The sequence below is a fragment of the Oryctolagus cuniculus genome, chromosome 7, assembly GCF_051225735.1.
Source record: "Oryctolagus cuniculus isolate XC-2025 breed Fujian yellow rabbit chromosome 7, ASM5122573v1, whole genome shotgun sequence".
Lineage (NCBI taxonomy): Eukaryota > Metazoa > Chordata > Mammalia > Lagomorpha > Leporidae > Oryctolagus > Oryctolagus cuniculus.
Window position 1 is genome coordinate 2355001 of NC_142873.1, and position 9925 is coordinate 2364925.

At 36.2% G+C, this 9925-nt stretch overlaps 1 protein-coding gene across 1 annotated transcript in view; it reads left to right on the top strand.

Moving 5' to 3' along the window:
* The window catches only part of LOC149125256 (zinc finger protein 717-like), a 70760-nt gene extending 64387 nt beyond the window's left edge, over positions 1-6373 (top strand). Inside the window, exon 4 of the transcript XR_016236855.1 lies at positions 6164-6373. The gene's annotated coding sequence lies outside the window, so the exon portion shown is untranslated. The remainder of the gene's footprint in view (positions 1-6163) is intronic.
* Positions 6374-9925: the final 3552 nt, after the last annotated feature.

The following is a 9925-nucleotide window of genomic DNA, read 5'->3' on the forward strand; positions in this document are numbered from 1 at the left end:
AGCTGGGGGTTTCTGCTCACAGGGTTTGTTTTTGCCCTCTGTCCCCCTAAATGCAGATGGTGGCCCACTGGCCCCCGACTCCAGCCTCCCTCCTCGTCCCTTCCTTGTCTCATGCCTGTCCCACGTGCCACCGGCCCCTTCCCCCGTGCCGCCTCCCTCCTTCCCTGTTGCCCACCCCCCCTCCCTCCAGTCTGGCCAGGGGCCTCCCCACGTGCCCTAGTGGCGTGGAGGTTGTTGTGCCCCCCCCGGCAGATGGCGTTTGGGTGGCAGGGCGGGGAAGTGGAGCTGGCTACGGTGGGTGTGGGGGTGGGCAAGGCCACTGGGGGCATGGTGTTCTGTAGATATCTTTTAAGTTTATTTGGTCTATAATGTTGATTAAATTCCTTATTGATTTTCTTTCTGGTTGATCTGTCCATTGCTGAAAGTGAGGTATTAAAGTCCCCCAATACTTTTGTATTGGAGTCTAAGTCTCCCTTTAAATCCCTTAACATTAGGTATGTATGCATTTATAATCATTATATCTTCCTGTTGAATTGATCCTTTAATCATTATATAGTATCTTTTATCAGTTTTTGTGATAAAGTCTATTTTGTCTTATATTAAGATGGCTACACCAACTCTTTTTTGGTTTCTGTTGGCATGGAATATCTTTTTGCAACCTTTCACTTTCAGTCTGCATGCACCTTTGTTGGAAAGATGTGTTTCTTGTAAGCAGCAAATAGATGGGTTTTGCCTTATCATCCATTCAGCCAGTCTGTGCCTTTTAACTGGAGAGTTGAGGCCATTTACATTCAATGTGACTATTGATAAGTAGTGACTTTACCCTGCCATTTTTCCAAAGATATTTCTAATTTATACTTTGAACTTTCTTTGATCTTTCACTGAGAGATTTTCTTCCTTTACCTTCTTTTGTATTGATGATTATGTTTCTGTGTGTAACATATCTTTAAGCATCTTTGCAGGACTGGACAAGTGGTGGCAAATTCTTTCAATTTCTGTTTTTTATGAGAGGTTTTTATTTCACATTCATTCACAAATGAGAGCTTTGCAGGGTATAATAATCTGGGATGACAGCTTTATTCTCTTATTGCTTGGGCTAGATTTTGCCATTTTCTCCTAGCCTGCAGGGTTTCTGATGAGAAGTCTGCTGTGAGTCTAATTGGAGATCCTCTGAGAGTAATCTGGCATTTCTCTCTTGCACATTTTAGAATCTTCTCTTTTTGTTTCACTGTGGTTAGTTTGACTACAATGTGTCATGGAAAGGATGTTTTCTGGTCATGTCTATTCAAAGTTCTGTGTGCTTCCTGTTCTTGGACATCTTTTTCTTTTTCCAAACCCAGGAAGTTTTCTGCTAGTATTTCACTAAAAATGCCTTCTAATCCTTTCTCTTGCTCCATGCCTTCAGGAACTCCTAGAACCTGAATTTTTTTTTTTTATAGTTTCCTGTATATTCCCAACAGTGTTTTTTAGATTTCAAATTTCCTCTTCTTGTCTTTGGTTTGACTGTATACTTTCCCGTTCTTTTCTAAATCTGATATTCTCTCTTCTACCTCCCTGATTCTATTTTTAAGGCTTTCCACTGCATTTTTATTTGTTCTATTAAACTCTTCATTTCACTTTTATTTCTCTTTAATATCTCAGTTTCATGTCTGTTGAATTCTTTATTTCATCCTGATTCCTCCTTATAATTTCAATTTTATGGGAGAGATTCTCTTTCATGTCCTGCATGGATTTCAGTACTTCGTGTGTTTGCTTTTGATTACTTTTATGTAATCTTTTTTTTATTTGACAGGTAGAGTTAGATAGTGAGAGAGAGAGAGAGAGAGACAGAAAGGTCTTCCTTCCATTGGTTCATCACCCAAATGGCTGCTACAGCAGGAGCTATGCCAATCTGTAGCCAAGAGCCAGGTGCCTCCTCCTGGTCTCCCATGTGGGTGCAGGCACCTAAGCACTTGGGCCATCCTCCACTGTCTTCCCAGGCCACAGCAGAGAGCTGTACTGGAAGAGGAGCAGCTGGGACTAGAACCCAGCACCCATATGGGATGCTGGCACCACAGGTGCAGGATTAGCCAAGTGAGCCACGACACTGGCCCCAACTTCTATATAATCTTGTGATCAATTTTTTTGAGTTCCATTTCTTGCCTTTCTTCCATCTCATCATCTTCATAATCTAGTATTGAAGTGTCATGTTCTCTTGGGAGTGTCATGATGTCTTTATTGTTGTTTCTCATATTGTTGCATTTGTTGTTTAGCATTTTTGAGATACTCGTTGGTTTCTTCTTTTTTATTTTTTTCTGCTGTTGCAGCTTTTATCTTTGTACTATGACTGTAGATAAGTGGACTGTCTGCTTTCACTTAATCTCTAAAGTCTTGTAGTAGGTATGGCCAGAGAACTCTGTTCAGTCTCCAGGGTTAAGGGTGTCTAAAGTGACATACCCAAGTTTGGCATGTTAAGCCTTCTCTCTCCTTTTTTTCATCAGAAGAGAAGTATATTCTCATTTGGGCTCTTCTCCTTGATGGAGACCGTGCCTGAGTACTAGCCCCAGTAGGTGTAATATTTATCTGCTCTATCCCAAGAACCACACAAAGGATCTATGTAGTCCTCAGTGTAAGTTCAGATTCTCCAGCAATGTCTCTCATTGGGTAACCAGGAACCCCCAAGCTTGTGGCATCTCTGAGAGTGCTCAAAGTCAGACACACCACGAATCTTCCCACACACCCTCAGTTTTTTATTTTTTCACAGTCCTGCTTCAGAAGTTTCACATAGTCACAAGTTTCTAGTTCCCTGTTATTTCTCCCCACCAGAGTCAGGAGTCTCCACTCGGCTGCCTGCCAGGTGCTGATGCAAAATGGCACAGCTGTTATGTATATCCAAAATGGCTCCTGCTCTATCAGCTTGCACATTTTTGTGAGGTGATTGGAAAGAAAGAAAATGCCTGTTCAAATCCCTTTCCCAATTCTTCACTGGATTGTTTGTTTTGTTGTTTTATTTCTTTAGTTCTTCATAGATTCTGGATTTCAATCCTTTATCAGTTGTGTGGTTTGCAAATACTTTTTCCCATTCTGTCAGTCACTTGTTCACTTTGCTGAATGTTTCTTTTGCAGCGTAGAAGTGTCTCAGCTTGATGTAATCCCATTTGTCAATTTTGGCTTTGATTGCCTGTGCGTCTGGGGACTTTCCAGGAAGTGTTTGCCTATGCAAATGTCTTGCAGAGTTACTCCAATGTTCTCTAGTAATTTGTTGGTATTGGGTCATAGATTTAGATCTCTGATATATTTTGAGTGGATTTTTGTGTAAATTTTAAGGTATGGATCTTGTTTCATATTTCTGCATGCAGAGATCCAGTGTTGCTAGCACTATTTGTAGAAGAGACTGTTATTATTCCAGGGATTGATTTTAGCTTCTTTGTCAAAGAGAAGTTAGTTGTAGATATGTACATTAATTTCCAGAGTTTTTATTGTGTTACATTGTTCTATACATCTGATTTTGTGCCAGTATCAGGCTCTTTTGGTTATAACTTCCCTGTACTATCTCTTAAAATCTGGCTTTGGATGCCTCCAGCTGTTTGTTTTTATTGTATAAGATTTCTATAGCTATTTTTTACATCTGAGGATGAAAATTACAAAACAGTAAAAAAGAAATAAAAGAAGACATTTAAAAATCGAAAAATCTTTCATGTTCATAGATTGGAACAATCAACTTCATCAAAATGTCCATACTACCAAAAGCAATTTACAGATTCAATGTGATCCCAATCAAAAAACCAATGACATTTTTTGCATATCTAGAAGAAATGATGCTGAAATTCATTTGGAAACACAAGAGACCCTGAATAATTAAATCAATCCTATACAACAGAAACAAAGCTGGTTGCATCACAGTATCTGATTTCAAGACATACTACAAGGCAGTTATAGTCAAAACAGCCTGATACTCCTACAAAAAAAAAAGGTAGACCAATCAAACAGAATATAAACTCCAGAAATCAATCCATGCATCTACAACCAACTTATCTTTATCAAATGTGTAACATTTGTTTACATTCCTTTGTTTTCCTTATTTTCTGTTTTTAATGTAGATGTGTGCTATTTTTCAAAAAAAAAATCCCTTCCATGTCATTATCTCATTATTATTGATATTATCAAGTAACTGAATTCTATTCACACTAATGAAAGTATAATTTACATTCCAATTAGTATACCTCTTTGTATATTTTGTTTTTTTTTTTATTTGAATTTACACTCATCAACTGTGTAAATTGTTAGTAACCTAATGAAAGTCCATCCTCGGAGTAAACCTATCAGTATGCTGCTTGAATTTTATGTTAGAAGATCATAAACAGAGGCAAATTTTGTGAATTTTTGCCACTTTTATGTATACAGTTCATTGGAAGCACTTTTGGCCAATATTATCATTCTCTTTTCCAGGTAATATACTTTTAACTTTCTTTGGTGGTTTATGGGAATGTACATAAATCTTTGATTATTAGTATTTTCCTAAGAGTCACTATGGATTTCAGTATCTTCCATTTCAGCATTTTTTGATAAATGTCATATTTTCTTTATCATTGTTGATTTTTCTCTTTTATTTCTCAAGTTTAATGCACATTTAATATATGTTGTATATGTTTGCCATGCTATTATTGCTCCTATATTATTGCTGTCACTTCCAGTAATAAGAATATAGGTTATATATTAACATGCACATATTTTTTAATTGTTATCTTTTATTTCTATGATGCATACACATCATGATGTAGTGTATATCAATCCTAGTACAGAGAGCTGTAGCCTTTCCTGGTTAACTTTTTCATTGTGATTTTGTCACAATGATGACACCCACACAGGAGACCCAAAAGAAGCTCCTGGCTCCTGACTTCAGATCAACATAGCTTCAGCTGTTACAGCCATCTGTAGAGTGAATCAGCAGATGGAAGATTTTCTCTTTCTCTCTGCCTCTGCCCCTCTGCCTTTCAAATAAATAAATAATTCTCTAAAAAAATCCATAAATAAAATAAACTCTACCCTTATATTTAAGTCCATAGGAATATATTCAGAACTACACAGCTTTACAGTTCCAAACATCGTACTTACAACTTTAGGAACATGGCATTTCTTCCCACTGTGCCCACCTTCCCACCCACACTCCCTCCCCTCTTCCTGCTCCCTTTCTTATTCCCAATCTTATTTTTTACTATGATCTATTTTCAGTTAACTTTATGCAGATATGATCAACCCTTTCTTAAATAAAGTGTTCAACAAATAGTAAGAAAAAAATTCCTCAACAGTCATGACAAGAGCTGCTCAGAGTCATTGCTTCTCAAAATGTCAATTTCACTCTACAGATTGCCTTTTAGGTTCTCTACTACTTATCAAGGGTCAGGGACAATGTATTGTATTTGTCATTTTGGAATTGGCTCATTTCACCAAGTATGTTTTCCAGTTTCATCTGTTTTCCTGCAAATGACCAGATTTTTTTTTACCACTGTGTAATATTCTATGGTATACATATCCCATAATTTCTTTATCCAGTATTCAGTTGCCAGGATTTGGATTGATTCTATATTTTAGCTATTGTGAATTAAACTGCAATAGACATGGGGATACAGATAACTTATATATGGTGTTTTCATTTTCCTCAGGTAAATTCCCAGGAGTGGGATAGCTGGGACATATGGTAGGTCTATGTTCAGATTTCAGAGCTATTGCATACTGTCTTCCACAGTGACTTTACCAGTTTACATTTCTACCAACAGTAAATTAGGGTACATTTCCCCCCATATCCTCACCTGCATTTGTTGTATGTTGATTTCTGCATGAAAGCCATTCTAAGAGTTTGAGGTAAAACCTTATTGTTTTTTTTTTTAATTTCCCTGACAGCTAGTGATCCCAAGCATTTTTTCATGTGTCTGCTGGCCATTTGGATTTCCTCTTTTAAAAACACCTGTTTAAGTCATTTGCCCATTTCTGAATTGGGTTGTTAGTTTTGTTGTTATTGAGTTTCTTGATCTCTTTATATATTCTGGTAATTAATACTTTATCAATTTTAAAGTTTGCAAATATTGGGGCTGGTGCTGTGCATAGCAGGTAAAGCAGCTGCCTGCAGTGCCTTCATCCCATATGGGTGCTGGTTTGAGACTCGGCTGCTCCACTTCTGATCCAGCTCTCTGCTATGGCCTGGGAAAGCAGTAGAAGATGGCCCAACTCCCTGGGCCCCTGCACCCATGTGAGAGACCTGGAAGAAACTCATGGCTCCTGGCTTCAGATTGGCACAGCTCCAGCCATTGTGGCCAGTTGGAGAGTGAACCATCAAATGGAAGACCTCTCTCTCTCTCTTTCTCTCTCTCTCTCTGCTTCTCCTTCTGTGTGTAACTCTGACTTTCAAATAAATAAATAAATCTTAAAAGTTTGCAAATATTTTCTCCCATTCTGTCCATTGCCTTTTCACTTTGCTAATGTTTCTTTTTTTTGCAGATCATAGTGCTTTTATTAACAGATTCATGTGTTCTTTTCCAATCCCTTTAATACAAAAAATTATTCAGTTATTTTCATCTGACATTTCACTAAGAACAGCATTCATAACATCAACATAATTAGATCAGTCATTCAAGTGGGCACACAAGTTTATCCTTATTGTGTCAAATACCCACTCAAAAGACAAGTTGAATAACATGCCTCCAAGTGTACACAACAACCTTAAGTTTCTTGAAGTCAACTAGTCCTGTTTAACAGGTCAAACTGCTAGTCTATGTAAATAAACTAAAAAGTCTCAAACAGCTGTACATATCAAATGGCAAGTTCATTTCAATAAGAATCTCTATTAACCAAGTGTACATTTGCACAGTTCTCTGCTGTCATTGCAAAAGCCCCTGTGAACAAAGTTACAATTTTGAATTTAAAACAATATTGATGAGACTAAATATACCACATGGCTTTTTTGTAGCAGAAAGTTAATTACAACCATTTTTCCTCAAGCAATATTAAAGACAAGTGAAGTTGAAAATAAATATGCAAAAAGACAGTAAGCTAAAATCTATGCTTAGAAATTCAGGTACAAAGCACAGCAGGGCCCATGACTAAAGAAGATAGACTAGAAATATTATCTAGCAATGAAATAGTAATTTCATCCAAATAGCAGGAAACAAGTTCTCCAAGACCATTATTTAGATCACTTAGTGTTCATCTATTAATTTTGCAGTTCTTTAAAATCCTCTTTGCTAATTAGGACATACAACAACACATACCAAACACACCTTAAGTCTCATTACTTGAAATAAATGGCCACTTAATTCCTGATGAGTTGAATTTCCTAATGACTTTCCAATTTTGTATATTGTAAAAAACATTTGTAGATTTGCTTAAAATCCCTGCTGGTATTTATAAACACCTTTAAAAGTTGTTATATTCTCATTCATCTGCTGATCCATATTATTAATGTAATACTCTTAGTAGTTTACATACATTTGAGCCTCAGTTGTCAGGAGTAATCTGTTTGAAGTTCTCAGGGACACTGTTTTATTTACCATTGGGTTTCACCCACCACCCCAAGTCAGCAGAATGGAGACAAATTTCCATATTTAAGTATAAGGAAAATTAAGATCTTCCACATTTGGATTGTAACCTTTAGTTAAAAGGAATGCCAAATATATGTATGCCAGTTGTTATATTTTTAGAAACTAACCATGAAACAACAAAATGAATTCCACCTAGTTCATACCTTTGCAAATGAATGAAACACGTTTATAAGGTGTGACATGTTTACCATCCATAATCAGAAACTTCAATTCCCTACCTGAAATTGGTTTGAGAACTGATACAAAGTACAGCTGCTTTGAAAGACTGTAAGATAACATTTTCAAAGCCTGTATAAACCACTGAGAGCACTTAAATATTCTTTACATTCACATTAAATATTCTTTACATTTACATGCTGTGAATGTGTAGAGCCCATTTCATTGCATTTAAAAATCAGTCCTCAGTTATCTGTGCTTGTTTTTAAAATGGGATACTGCTAATAATTTAAGACTGTGTAAGAATAGAATAGTTGTGAAGGAGACTTTTTTATTTTGAATGCTTTAAATAGCTCTTCAATTGTCTATTTCTTCTTAATATGAAACACTTCCAACACAGCTCCTAATCAGTAACAAAATGTTCCTTAGGCATTGTGAAGTGTATTAATGGTGGAGCATTAGTGCAGGCAAAAGCACACAATTTGATTTTAACTACCGACAAGACAGTTAACAAGCACTATCTTACCCACCTGACTGAAAAAAATAGCTTTACTTCTCTAATTTTGAGATTCTAATTTCACCACCAACCTTTAAAAGAATCCATAAAGAGTATGAACTGCACGCATCTAGGGTGTTAGAAAACATGTGTTCTTTCATAAGGCATCAATGATTCAATGATTAAAATGCATTAGCTAACAAAAGATGGCTAACAGCATCATAAAACCATTTATGTTTTTTTTAAACTTCTCTAATTCCTGCTAATTTGCCAGCATAAATAAGAAAAGAATGCCTCTTGGCCTTATCAACTATGATTATAAAAAACTAAGACATCTGAAACTATTAGGCACATCAAAGGTACATTGGTTGCAGCAGCCAAAGCAGCCAAGGCTGATCCAAGCTGAAGGCTAGGAGTTTTATCAGAGTCTCCCACATGAGTGGCAAAGGTGCAACTCCTTAGCCCATCTTCCACTGCTTCTCCCAGGTCCTTAGCAGGAATTTGGACCAGATGTGGAACATCTGGTGCCCATACAGAGTGCTGGCATCAAAGGTGGTGTCTTGACCCATTATATCAACAACCCACCCCCTACTGTTGCTTAACAAATACTTATTTCTCTCACAGTGATCACAACCTGTATTTTATTACATTTGCATCCCTTATCATTTTGTGTTGCTATTTTGACAATATTTCTACCACGTTTGTGTGTCCTCAGTATTTAGATGCCAGACCCTGCTATGTTATCTTTTTCAGTGTGATGTTATCAACCATGTGAAATTGTAACTGTCACATTTTTTATGTGCACATTGTTTTCTGAAAATTTTAAGGCAAGACCTGGCCATTATCCTTTCATAAGTTACATTTCACAGATTTTGTTGATGTTTATGGGATCTAAATTTAGCTTTTATTTTTAACATGTGTGGAATACATCTACATAATCAAATTTGTTAATTTTTAAAGATTTATTTTAGGGGCAGAGTGGAAAAAAGGATGGAGCTATGAAATTTTATGTGTTTATTCACCCACCTAATTTCCATAGCAACTGGGGCTGAGAAATCTCAAGCCAGCAGCCAGAAACTCTATTTGAGTTGCTCATATGGATGGTAGGAAATGAATTATATAGGCCATCATTTTCTGCCTCCAAGGTACATTAGCAGGAAGCTGGATCAGTAGAGCAAAACAGATGGTACCCTCAGCAACAATCAATCATTGAAGAAGGCATACATATTGAAGTCTTAATCCACTGCACCACAGCACATTCCCCCTGACATGCTTATTTAATTCTGCGATAGAGGGTATGACCTTTGTTATAACTTTGTTGGAATTTTAAAATTCATTTTAATTCAATTGTAATGGTCTGTGCTTCAGTCACTTTGTTTTAGCTCATTTTATTTATTATTTATAATCATCTATATAAATATAATATATAAATATAATGTTTATTAGACATGATATATAACATATATAATATATTTAAATATATAAATATAATACTATTTATTCATTTTTTCTTCCAATAATAATAATAGGTTTTCATAATTGCAAGACTTTTTAAATCCTTATTGTTTTGAAATTATTTCTATTACCAGTGTGTATTTTTAATATTTTAGTCTCAGCCAGCTGTAAACACTATATGATCAGCTTAGTGAGCATTTTGTGAAGTCATCAACATACTCAAAATTCTGTAGGTTTTCTAGCA